The following is an 11,321-nucleotide window of genomic DNA, read 5'->3' as shown; positions in this document are numbered from 1 at the left end:
GAGTGTGTGTGAATATGTATGAGAGTGTGTGTGTGAGTGAATATGTGTGTGAGTGAGTGTGTGTGAGTAAATATGTGCATGTGCGTGTGAATGTGTGTGTGTGAGTGAATATGTGTGTGTGAGTGAAAATGTGTGTGTGAATATGTATGAGTGTGTGTGAGTGAATATGTGTGTGAGTGTGTGTGTGAGTAAATATGTGCATGTGCGTGTGAATGTGTGTGTGTGAGTGTGTGTGAGTGAATATGTGTGTGTGAATGTGTGTGAGTGTATGTGTGTGTGTGAATATGTGTGAGTGTGTGAGTGAATATGTGTGAGTGTGTGTGAGTGTGTGTGTGAGTGAATATGTGTGAGTGTGTGTGATATGTGTGAGTGTGTATGAATGTGTGTGTGAGTGAATATGTGTGAGTGTGTGTGAGTGTGTGTGTGAGTGAATATGTGTGAGTGTGTGTGATATGTGTGATTGTGTATGAATGTGTGTGTGAGTGAATATGTGTGTCTGAGTGTGTGTGAGTGATATGTGTATGTGTATGAATGTGTGAGTAAGTGAATATGTGTGTGATTGTGTGTGAGTGAATGTGTGTGAATGTGTGTGAGTGGATATGTGTGTGTGAATGTGAGAGTAAATGTGTGTGAGTGTGTGAGTGAATATGTGTGTGTGTGTGAGTGAATATGTGTGTGAGTGTGTGTGTATGAGTGAATATGTGTGTGTGAGTGTGTGTGAGTGTGTGTGTGAGTGTGTGTGTGAGTGAATGTGTGTGTGTGAGTGAATGTGTGTGTGAGTGTGTGTGAGTGAATATGTGTGAGTGAGCGTGTGTGAGTGTGTGTGTGAGTGTGAGTGAATGTGTGTGAGTGTGTGTGAGTGTGAGTGAATGTGTGTGAGTGTGTGTGTGAGTGAATATGTGTGTGTGAGTGTGTGTGAGTGTGTGTGTGTGAGAGTGAATGTGTGTGTGTGAGTGTGTGTGAGTGAATATGTGTGAGTGAGCGTGTGTGAGTGTGTGTGTGAGTGTGAGTGAATGTGTGTGAGTGTGTGTGTGAGAGAGTCGGGGAGGAAAGTGGGATAGTAAGAACCACGTGCAAGTTACTTAACCTGCTAATCTAATGGACCCAGGCGGTGCAGTCACAGATGGGGCCGTTGCCGTGGGGACGTGTCCAGATCCGGGTGTGGATGGCACTGTGCAGCCATGCCTGGGGCACTGAGCATTATGAGTCTAGCCTTCTTGTTTGACAGATGGGGAAACTGAGTCCAGAGAGAGAAAGGCCTTTTTGAGGTCTCTCTCTCTCTTTCACACACACACACACACACACACACACACACACACGCATGGTTTTCGCTCTGATCCTCAGTTTTTTCACCTGCAAAATGGTTCCGATGAGCTTGGCCTCAGACTCCGAACCTTCCCAGCCCGTGGCAGCTGCTCTTTGGCTGGGAAGGACTCTTCCGTGATCAGACAAGGTTGCACCTAAGTTTTGAAGGCGGAAAGCTCACTCTGAGGTGTCGCCTAGAAGCAGGAAGGCAGGCCGCTCTTATGTGTGTGGCTTTTCTACGTAGTTGGCTCTGCTTGGGGCACTTCCTGGTATTTTCCACACCTGGGGCGTCACCAGCTGCCACGTGGGGCCTGAGCGACCTTTCCTCCCGAACCCCAAATACCCTCACAGCTGCAGGAGGCTGCGGCCACCTAGACGGGTCCCGGATGGCCCCTCTGGACATCGATGGCGAGTAGCCAGGGGCTGCATCCCTGCAGCCTGGAGGGTGGGCCCGTCCTTGAGAAGCCGGGGTGCGGTGGGGGTGGCGGAGTCGGAGCCCAGGGACCGGGGCCTCGCCCTGCACAGCCACTCACTCTGTCATCTCGGGCAGCTGGCTTCACCTCTCTGAGCCTCGTTCCTTGACTCAGCCATGCCCTGCCTTGTGCCAGGGGCGCACAGGCTGAGCTGCCGAGCAGGGGCGCTCCGGGATGAGGCAGGCCGGCCCTCCCTCCAGGCACGCCCAGTTCCACGGGAGAGGCAGCAGGGAACAGACACGCGGTGGGGTCCTCCGTGGCTGCGCGGGGCAGCGTGCCGGGCCCTGGGAGGGCCTCCCGGAGGAGGCGTAGTCTGGGCACCATTTTCCTCTCTCTTACTTGAGAGGGTCGTAATAACTGTTTTCTATTTCAGAGTATAATTTTATTTTAAACTACTCTATTACATAGGTATTTATTTATTTATTATGTTAATCCTCACCCAGGGATATTTTTTCCATTGATTCTTTTTTTTTTTAGAGAGAGAGTAGAGAGGAGCGAGTTGGGGGGGGGGGGCGGGCGGGGAGAGAGAGAGAGAGAGAGAGAGAGAGAGAGAGAGAGAAACATATCGATTGGTTGCCTCCCATACGTGATCCAACCTGGGCCAGGGATCAAACCTGAAACCCAGGTACGTGCCCTTGGCTGAGAATAGAACCCACAATCCCTCGGTGCGAGGGCCGATTCTCTAACCATGGAGCACACTGGCCAGGGCAGCAGAAAGGCACTGAGCCCCACGTCCTCTTCCCTGCTCCTTCCCGAGTGACCTGCTGTCCACGGTTTCCTGTGCAGCCTCTGGACATGTTCTCCGTGCGCGGGAGCTCGTGTTTGCAAAACGTGAAAAACCCAAATAATCATAATAGCTCCCACGTGTCGAGTGCTTACGAGGGGCCGGGCTCGCCGACTGTGCTCCCTCCTGTCACTTGCCCGCGTCTCTCGGACACGATCCATGTCCAGAATGGACTTTGCACGCTGCTGCAGAAGCAGCCTGGTGTGTCCTGGGGCCAAGTAGATAAACGCTTGCCACCGCTTCCGTGGGGCTGCCTGGGTCTCACAGGTGCCTCCCTGGGATCCAGTTACTGCCACTGTGGTTTTCAGACGGGGAAACTGAGGCCCAGCAAAGGGACGTGAGATTCTGAGGCTGCCAGGCGACCAGGGGCAGTTCCGTGCCGGGATTCGCCGCGTGGGGCCCTGGACCCTGCGGATGCCACCCTGGCCTCCAGGCCTGGAGTCGGGAGGAGAGAAGGATTGGCTACAACCCGGCAGCCAGGAGGCGGGTGTCGAAAGCCCAGGCTTCGCCCACAGTGTGGGCCAGAGGCCAGCAGCGTCCTCCGCCCCGCCGAGCCGACGGGAGCAACCACACGGACTAGTCTCTCCGGATTCAGGCTGGGGCCGGGCTCCCACCCACCCAGGTGCCCATGCGGGCGAGGCTCTGTCCCCACATGTGTCATTCAGCAGCTCTGACCTCATGACTCCACTTCTGGAAATCAGGGTCAAGGTGAAGGGCCCAAAGCCTGATGGGTAAGGAGCTCTGTGGTGTGTGGCCTGCGTGCGGTTGGCCCAACCCGAGAATCAGCCACTTGGACGGTCCCTGGCCGGGTGAACCTGAGCCTGGGCAAGTGGCTTGCCTGTATTTCTTCTTTTCCAATAACTGAGGTGGAATTTGCATAACACAAAATCAATGATTTTTTAAAAAATATATTTTATTGATTTTTATTTTTTTTTTTTTACAGAGAGGAAGGGAGAGGGAGAGAGAGTTAGAAACATTGATGAGAGAGAAACATCGATCAGCTGCCTCCTGCACACTCCCCACTGGGGATGTGCCCGCAACCAAGGTACATGCCTTTGACCGGAATCGAACCTGGGACCCTTCAGTCCGCAGGCCGAGGCTCTATCCACTGAGCCAAACTGGCCAGGGCCAAAATCAATGGTTTTAAAGTGCCCCGTCTCGCAGTCACAATGTCCCGTCCAGTTCCCATCCCCCGTCCCGTTGCAAAACAGTTTCATCCCCAGAGGACAGCCCGGGCCCGAGAGGCCGTTCGGTGAGCAGAGCAGAGCTCTGCAGTCAGGAAGGGCAGTAAACAGGGCTTTCGCCGACGGCATGTTGTGTGTTAAGTAAAAAGAGCCGCACACGGTGCCATGGGAGCCGGATGCCAACCGTGCGGAAAAGGGCACGGAAGGCACCCGGGCTGTCGCTGCGGCGTGTGAACGTGTGAAGCGGGCTGGGTGGGAGCGTGATTTTTTTTTTTTTTTTTTATTGATTTTTTTACAGAGAGGAAGGGAGAGGGACAGAGAGCCAGAAACATCGATGAGAGAGAAACATCGATCAGCTGCCTCCTGCACAACCCCCACTGAGGATGTGCCCGCAACCAGGGCACATGCCCCTGACCGGAATCGAACCCGGAACCCTTGAGTCCGCAGGCCGACGCTCTATGAGCGTGATTTTTCATACGAAGTTGGTATCTTTCACCCGGCCGGTGTGGCCCCGTGGGTGAGCATCGAACTCTGAACCAGGAGGTCACGGATAGATTCCCGGTCAGGGCACATGCCATGGATGCGGGCTTGATCCCCAGGGGGGGGCGTGCAGGAGGCAGCCAATCCATGATTCTCTCTCATCATGGATGTTTCTCGCTCTCGCTCCCTCTCCCTTCCTCTCTGAAATCAATAAAAATATCTTTTTTAAACATTTGGTATATTTTTAGCTTTTCCAACTTGATTATGACAACACACAAGTTTCACTTTTACATCCAGAAAAAAGGTGATTCTGTAAGACAAAGGGACAGACCTTCCGGCTGGGACCCGAGGGTGTTGTGCGGCTGGGGTGAGTGACCCGCTGCCCGCCAGGAGCTCACGGGAAGCTGTCAGACAGGAGTTTCCTGCGCCGAGGGCCAGACCCAGGGATGGCCAGCCTGACTGCCATTTGTCACCCCGTCCCCACCCCAGGGACACAGAGAGGACACCCCAACTTCCAGGCATCCAGGCATGGCCACCTCGGCCCTGCTGTTCCTGGACTCGCACGGTTCCAGCCCCTCACCTGTGTGTCTACCTGCTTCCACCTGGTCTCCCTCCCCCTCACTGTCCTCCAGGCGCCATCAGGCCCGGGGAGCATTGACAAGGGCCTCCCCAATCACAGCAGGTGCCAGTCCTGGGGGCGGTGCCCGAGGCCCTTCCACTCGGAGAGGCGGAGAGGCGGCGTAGCCTTCCTGATCACGCTGTTCCCGGGTTCTAGGACAGGCCTGGCACCCAGAGGGGCTCTGTGCGTGCTGAATGCATGGCATTGGTACTGGCCCAACTAGAAAGGAGACATCTGAGGCCCAGAGAGGCTGAGCAATTGGGCCCAGGCCACACAGCCAGGAGGAGGTGGGCCCTGAGCCCTGTGGGAGTCTACACCAGCCTCTGGCCGGCCAAGGCCTCTCCCCAGGCGGAGCGGCATGTGCTAAGGCGGCCCGGCAGGGAGCCGCGCTGACCCCTCGGCCACCTCTGCTTTGGCAGGATGCCAGGGAGCCCGCCCCAACCCTGCCAGCGGTGCCAGGAAAGCAGGTCAGAGCAGGACGGGCTGGGAGGGGTGGTGCCTGGGCGGCCCCTCGACCTCCATGCGGCCTTCCCTCCCGCCCTGCCCTGCGTCCAGGCACACCCGTGCAGGGCGGGGGAGGGGGAGCCCGGGGCCTGTCCCTGCCCAGCTGTCCCAACCCTCTCCGCCTCGCGTGGGCCGCGTCTGCCTGCACAGCCTGCCCGGGTCTCGGCAGGGCCCACTCGGCCTGCTTGCGGGGCGTGCGTGGGGTAAGCGCCCGCCCTCACAGCTCCAGGAGCACCCAGGCCCGAGGCCGGGCTGTGCATTGAGCGGGGGCTGTTGCTGTGAAGCTATTACTTTACTATTAGCGCTGACACCTGGGGGCCGCTCCACCGGTGGGAGAAGCAGGCAGCCCTGGATTTGAACCCAGTTCTGCTCTGGGGAGCCCTGGAGCTGGGCAGGTGCTTCTTTGACCCTCAGTTTCCCCAGCTGTAACCATCTGGGAGGGGCGGGCCCCGGGCTCCACAGTGGGGGCCAAGGTCAGCCAGGGGGGCGGGGCCGGCCAGGGCCGCTCCAGAGCCTGAGGCACTTGGACCAAGACCAGGCCTCTGACCTGGCCCCTGACCTGGCCATCCCCACCCCGCTGGCCCCTTCTGTCCATCCCGCCCCAGCCCGCCTGCCGCTGGCTCTCCTACCCCTCACCCCCATGGACCTCAGAGGTGCTGCCATCCCTGTGCAGCCACTGCTGGGGGCGGGCCCGTCGCAGGGGCCCACAAAAGCCACAGGCAGTGGAGACAGACAGACAGACAACCGCAGCCAGCACCCTCCTCTGAGGCTCAGGCACGAGGGTCAGGGGCCTCAGGACAGGTCGGGCACAGTTCCCCTGAGGGGGCGGCCCTAGCTGGGCCTGGGAGGGGGCCCACGGCCTGGGTCCCTGCTTAAGACCGGGTTCGCTGCTGGCCCTCAGGGCCCCACCATGCCCTGCGTTTGGTGGGCCCCGAGAGTGTCTGTGAAATGAGCGAGTAAGAGAAGTGAGACCCAGAATCCTTCTCGGGGAGAACGTGACTCTGGGAACTTAGCTGAGCCTCTCAGGTGGTGATGGAAGCGTCAGGGAACCTTTGGTGGCTGAATGGGGACAGTCCCCCCAGCCCCCCCCCCCCCCCCCAGTTCTCTCACTCGGGGCTCCTCCCAGCCTAGACCGCCCACAGACCGGGAAGTCCTGGCAGCTGGCGCCTTCGCCCTGCTATGCAGCCTCAGGCCATCCCCTGGCCTCCTTGGCCTCAGTCTTCCCATCTCTGAAATGGGATCGTGACCACAGTATGCCCAGGGCTGTGTGGGGGTGGGAGGGCTTAGCTCCCCGATCTCTGGAGCCCCCAGGGTTCCCGGGAGATGTCCTGGAGATTTGGAGCAGGCAGGTCCCTTATCGTGCATGCTCCCGGGCACACCGGTGCCAGCCCGGCTGGCTACTGGCACCCTCTTTAATGACCACATCTGTCCCCACACCTGGTGCAGCTCCAGCCGCCTGAATACACTCATTTACACCCATGAAACAGGGGCAACGAGCCGTGTCACAGATGAGGAGACAAGGCTTTGCGAAGGCGCTGGGTGGGACGGGGAGGGCAGCTGGGTTGTCTGCCAAAAAGGCCTGGCAGGGCCTGGGCCGGCCTCTCCTTAGAGGGAGGGGAGAGAGAGAGAGAGAGGGGGGGGGGGAGGGTGGGAAGGGAGAGGAGAGAGGCAGGGAGGGAGAAGGAGGCAGCCTGGGTACAGCTGCTCTGGCCTGGACATGGAGGGTCTGGGCCTGGGGGGCCGGGCCAGGGCACAAGCCTGGGGGCAGCCCTGGAGAGGGGGTGCGGCCCTCAGCCTGCCCCCCTCCTCCCTGCTCTGAGCAGTGGCCAGCCCACACGCGACCTCCCTCCCAGGCAAACACACGTGCCCACTTGACGCACACGCAGCACACACACACTGCCCGTCACTCACGTCATGCTCACTGATGCACATATGCCCACGCCCGGCCGCGTGCTCACACGGTCAGCCCGACCCGGGGGCAGCAGCCTGCCGGAAGGCAAGCGCAGGCCCAGGCTTGCAGATGCCGATTCCTGGCATCCGTGGCGAGGAGAGCCCTGCCCTGCCTGGGCCCTGGGCTCACAAACTGCCCTGCAGGGCCTGCCAGCGCCCGGGCACCTCCTGGACCTGCTGCCGGAGGGCTTTCCCCTGCCAGCCGGCGCTGCCCACCTCCATGCAGCCCACAGTGCGGACAGCGGGGCCGGCCCCGGGGGCCCCCGCAAGGGCCTTGCTGCCGGTGTTGTCCCTTGGGTCCTGGTGTGACGGCGAGCGCACAGCAGGGCTTAGGGGTCGGTGGGGGGCAGACACCAGGGGCTTTTCGGGACAGGAGTGCCCACCCGACCCCCCTGCCCTCCATCCAGGTCCCGGGCGCCCCCCGCAGCCCTGCCAGTGGCAGTTCAGAGGCATTTTCTGCCTTGAGCGGGTGAGTGCGCTCCCTGGCTTCGCATTGGGAAGGGGGATTTGTAAGTTACAAATCCAAAACCAGGTCACCCACGCACAGGCGCACGGGCACTGGGTGAGTGCCTGCGGGCCCGACCTGAGCAGGGGAGGGGGGCGGGGGAGGGCAGAGGATCACTGACCAGCATAAGGGACGTTGCCATTTTTATCCATTCGCCAACATTTCCCCTGCAGTTACGCGTTCTTAGCTGCATTTCTTATTTACATTCATTTACGTCACATACAATCTGTCATTTTAAAGTGTGCAGCTCAGTGGATATCAGTAGGTCCATAGTGTTGTGCAACCATCGCCACCGTCTCATTTCAGAACGTTCGCATCACCCTCCAAAGGAGCCCAATGCGCAGCCACACCCACTCCCCTCCCCCAGCCCGGGACCCCACCTTCTCCTTCCTGTCTCTGCGGATTTGCCCATTTGGGGCGTTTCCTGCACACGGAACCCTGCCACGCGAGGCCTGTCTGTCTGGCTTCCCGGCATCACGTTTTTGAGGCTGGTCCCCAGGTGGCCTGTATCCCTTCCACGGGGCTCATTCCTTTCTGCGCTGAGTAAGGGTGCGTCTGTGGATAGGCCCATTCATCCACCGAGGACCATCTGGGTTGTTTCAAACAATTGTTTAAGATACACTGTTTACAGAATAATTCTGGAGCCCAGCCAGCTTGGCTCAGTGGTTGGGTGTTGACCTGTGAACTGGGAGGTCATGGTTCAATTCCAGGTCGGGGCACATGCCTGGGTTGTGGGCTTGATCCCCGGTGTAGGGTGTGCGGGAGGCAGCTGATCACTGATTCTCTCTCATCATTGATGTTTCTCTATCTCTTTCCCTCTCCCTTCCTCTCTGAAATCAATAAAATAATTTTTTTTTTTAAGAATAATTTTGGCCCTAACCGGTGTGGCTCAGTGGATAGAGCGTCGGCCCGCGGACTGAAGGGTCCCGGGTTCGAGTCCGGTGAAGGGCATGTACCTTGGTTGCGGGCACATCCCCGGTAGGGAGTGTGCAGGAGGCAGCCGATCGATATTTCTCTCTCATCGATGTTTCTAACTCTCTATTCCTCTCCCTTCCTCTCTGTAAAAAATTAATAAAATATATTTTAAAAAAAAAGAAAAAAGAAAAAAAAAAAGAATAATTTTGGAGACGCCATGTGCAGGGGACAGCTGTCCTTTCTTGTTGTCCCTAGAGTGAGAACAAGTCCCTCTTTTGCTTAGTGGTTTTGCTCTTAAGAAAGAATGGTGACGCCAGATGAAAGTTTTTGACAAACTAATGGATGGACTCCCAGCCCTTTTCCACTCCCCTGGCCCGGAATCCATGGGCTGATGACCCGATAGAGCTTGTCCGGCCGTGACCTTCTCAGTAGCAGGAGGCAGGTGCGTCACCTTTCCTGAGGGCCACCCCCATGGCTTCCAGGAATCCATCTACGCAGAGGAGACCGCAACTCACAGCCTGTGGGGAACCAGACATTCCTCGTGCTCCGCCTCCCCACCCGCGGGTGGCTCTGTGCGGGGAGGGCCCGGGAGGAGGGCCCTGTGGTCATGTCCACCGAGTCACCAGCCTGCTGGTGTCATCACCGCTCCTCGCTCCCTGCCGTCAACTCGGGATGACGAGAAAGGACGCTTGCCCCCTGCGCACTGGTGTTCCCGGATACGCAGGTCTGGGATGGCCGTGGGGGTGGGGTGGCGGGACGGTGATAAGAAAAATGGCCAGGTGTTACAAATTACATGCACTGAGCCCGGCCGGCGTGGCTCCGTGGTTGAGTATCAGCCTGTGAACTAGGAGGTCACGGTTCCATTCCCGGTCAGGGCACAGGCCCGGGTTGTAGGCTCGATCCCCAGTGTGGGGCATGCAGGAGGCAGCTGATCCATGATGCTCTCTCATCATGGATGTTTCTATCTCTCTCTCCTTCTCCCTTCCTCTCCGAAATCAATTAAGAATATATTTTAAAAATTATGTGCACTAAGAGTTTATGTTAACAGTAATACAATAAAGCGAACTGAAATTTTAAAACTCGGGAAAGAAAGAAATCGCCTCTCACCTCACCCCCCAATAAGCACGCATTTGCAGCAGAAGGAAGCGTGCACCCCAGTGGACAGGAAGCCGCAGGGGCTGCCTCGCAGGGATAAAGGCAAACACACAGGCCAATAGGACGCAGAGCCGGGAACAAAACCGAGCATTCGGGCGAGTAGGCTGCGGCAAGGCGCCAAGACCATTCTGTGGGGACAGGACAAGCTTTTTAGCAAATGGTGGGGGGAAAGCTGCATGTCCATGGGCAAAAGGAAGAAGCTGGACCCTAATTTAACAACACATCCCAAAATCAACTCTCCCTGGATCTAAACGTAAGAGCTAAAACTATAGAACTCTTCGAAGAAAACCTTGGGGGAAAGCTTCACGACTCGAACGTTGCGATTATTTCTTGAATATGACACCGAAGTACAGGCAACAAAATTAAAAAAAAGGCCGAAACCGGTTTGGCTCAGTGGATAGAGCGTCGGCCTGCGGACTGAAGGGTCCCAGGTTCGATTCCGGTCAAGGGCATGTACCTTGGTTGCGGGCACATCCCCAGTGGGGGGCGTGCAGGAGGCAGCTGATAGATGTTTCTCTCTCATCGATGTTTCTAGCTCTCTATCCTTCTCCCTTCCTCTCTGTGAAAAATCAATAAAATATATTTTAAAAAAATTAAAAAAAAAGATAGATACATTGGATTCATCAAAATGAAAACTTCTGTGCATGAGAGGGTGCTACCAACGGAGGGAAAAGGCAACCCAAGGAATGCGAGGGAATGTTTGCAACTCACGCATCTCCTAGGAAATTAATATCAGATTAAAGAACTCCTACAACTCAACAGCAAAAAGCCACCCGAGGGCTCAGTCAGCACGGGTTGGCCGATCTTTGGTCCCGCCTGGTTCTGAGCGCCCTGGCGTTTCCGGTGACGGGGGAGGCGGTGGCTGGCAGAGAAGATGGCTCGGCTTTTCCCCAGGCCGAGGGCTCCTGGCTCCCGGGGAGCGCCCAGGGGGTTCCTCCCACCGCCTTCCCATGCCCGGCCCTGCGTGGGCCCTCCTGGAGTCTCCCAGCCAGCTGCCCACCCCCCGCAGGGCAATGGCCGAGCCACACTGGTGGGGATCAGAGAAGAGGCAGGTGGCCCCTCGGCCTTCCCCACAGGGTGACCGGCTCCTTGGGGAGTCACCGCCTCCAGAGCAGGGAGACCAGGCCTCGGGGACCCCCAGGGCAAGGAGACCAGGCCTCGGGGACCCCCAGGGCAGGGAGACCAGGCCTCGGGGACCCCCAGGGCAGGGAGACCAGGCCTCGGGGACCCCCAGGGCAGGGAGACCAGGCCTCGGGGACCCCAGGGCAGGGAGACCAGGCCTCGGGGGACCCCCAGGGCAGGGAGACCAGGCCTCGGGGACCCCCAGGGCAGGGAGACCAGGCCTCGGGGACCTCCAGGGCAGGGACACCAGGCCTCGGGGACCTCCAGGGCAGGGAGCACCGTGCCTCCCCAGGGGGCCATGGGTGAGTGGTGATGTCGTCGCGCC

The sequence above is a fragment of the Plecotus auritus genome, assembly GCF_963455305.1.
Source record: "Plecotus auritus genome assembly, chromosome: 1".
Lineage (NCBI taxonomy): Eukaryota > Metazoa > Chordata > Mammalia > Chiroptera > Vespertilionidae > Plecotus > Plecotus auritus.
The sequence above is the reverse complement of the archived record's forward strand: the minus strand, read 5'-3'. Positions refer to the sequence as shown.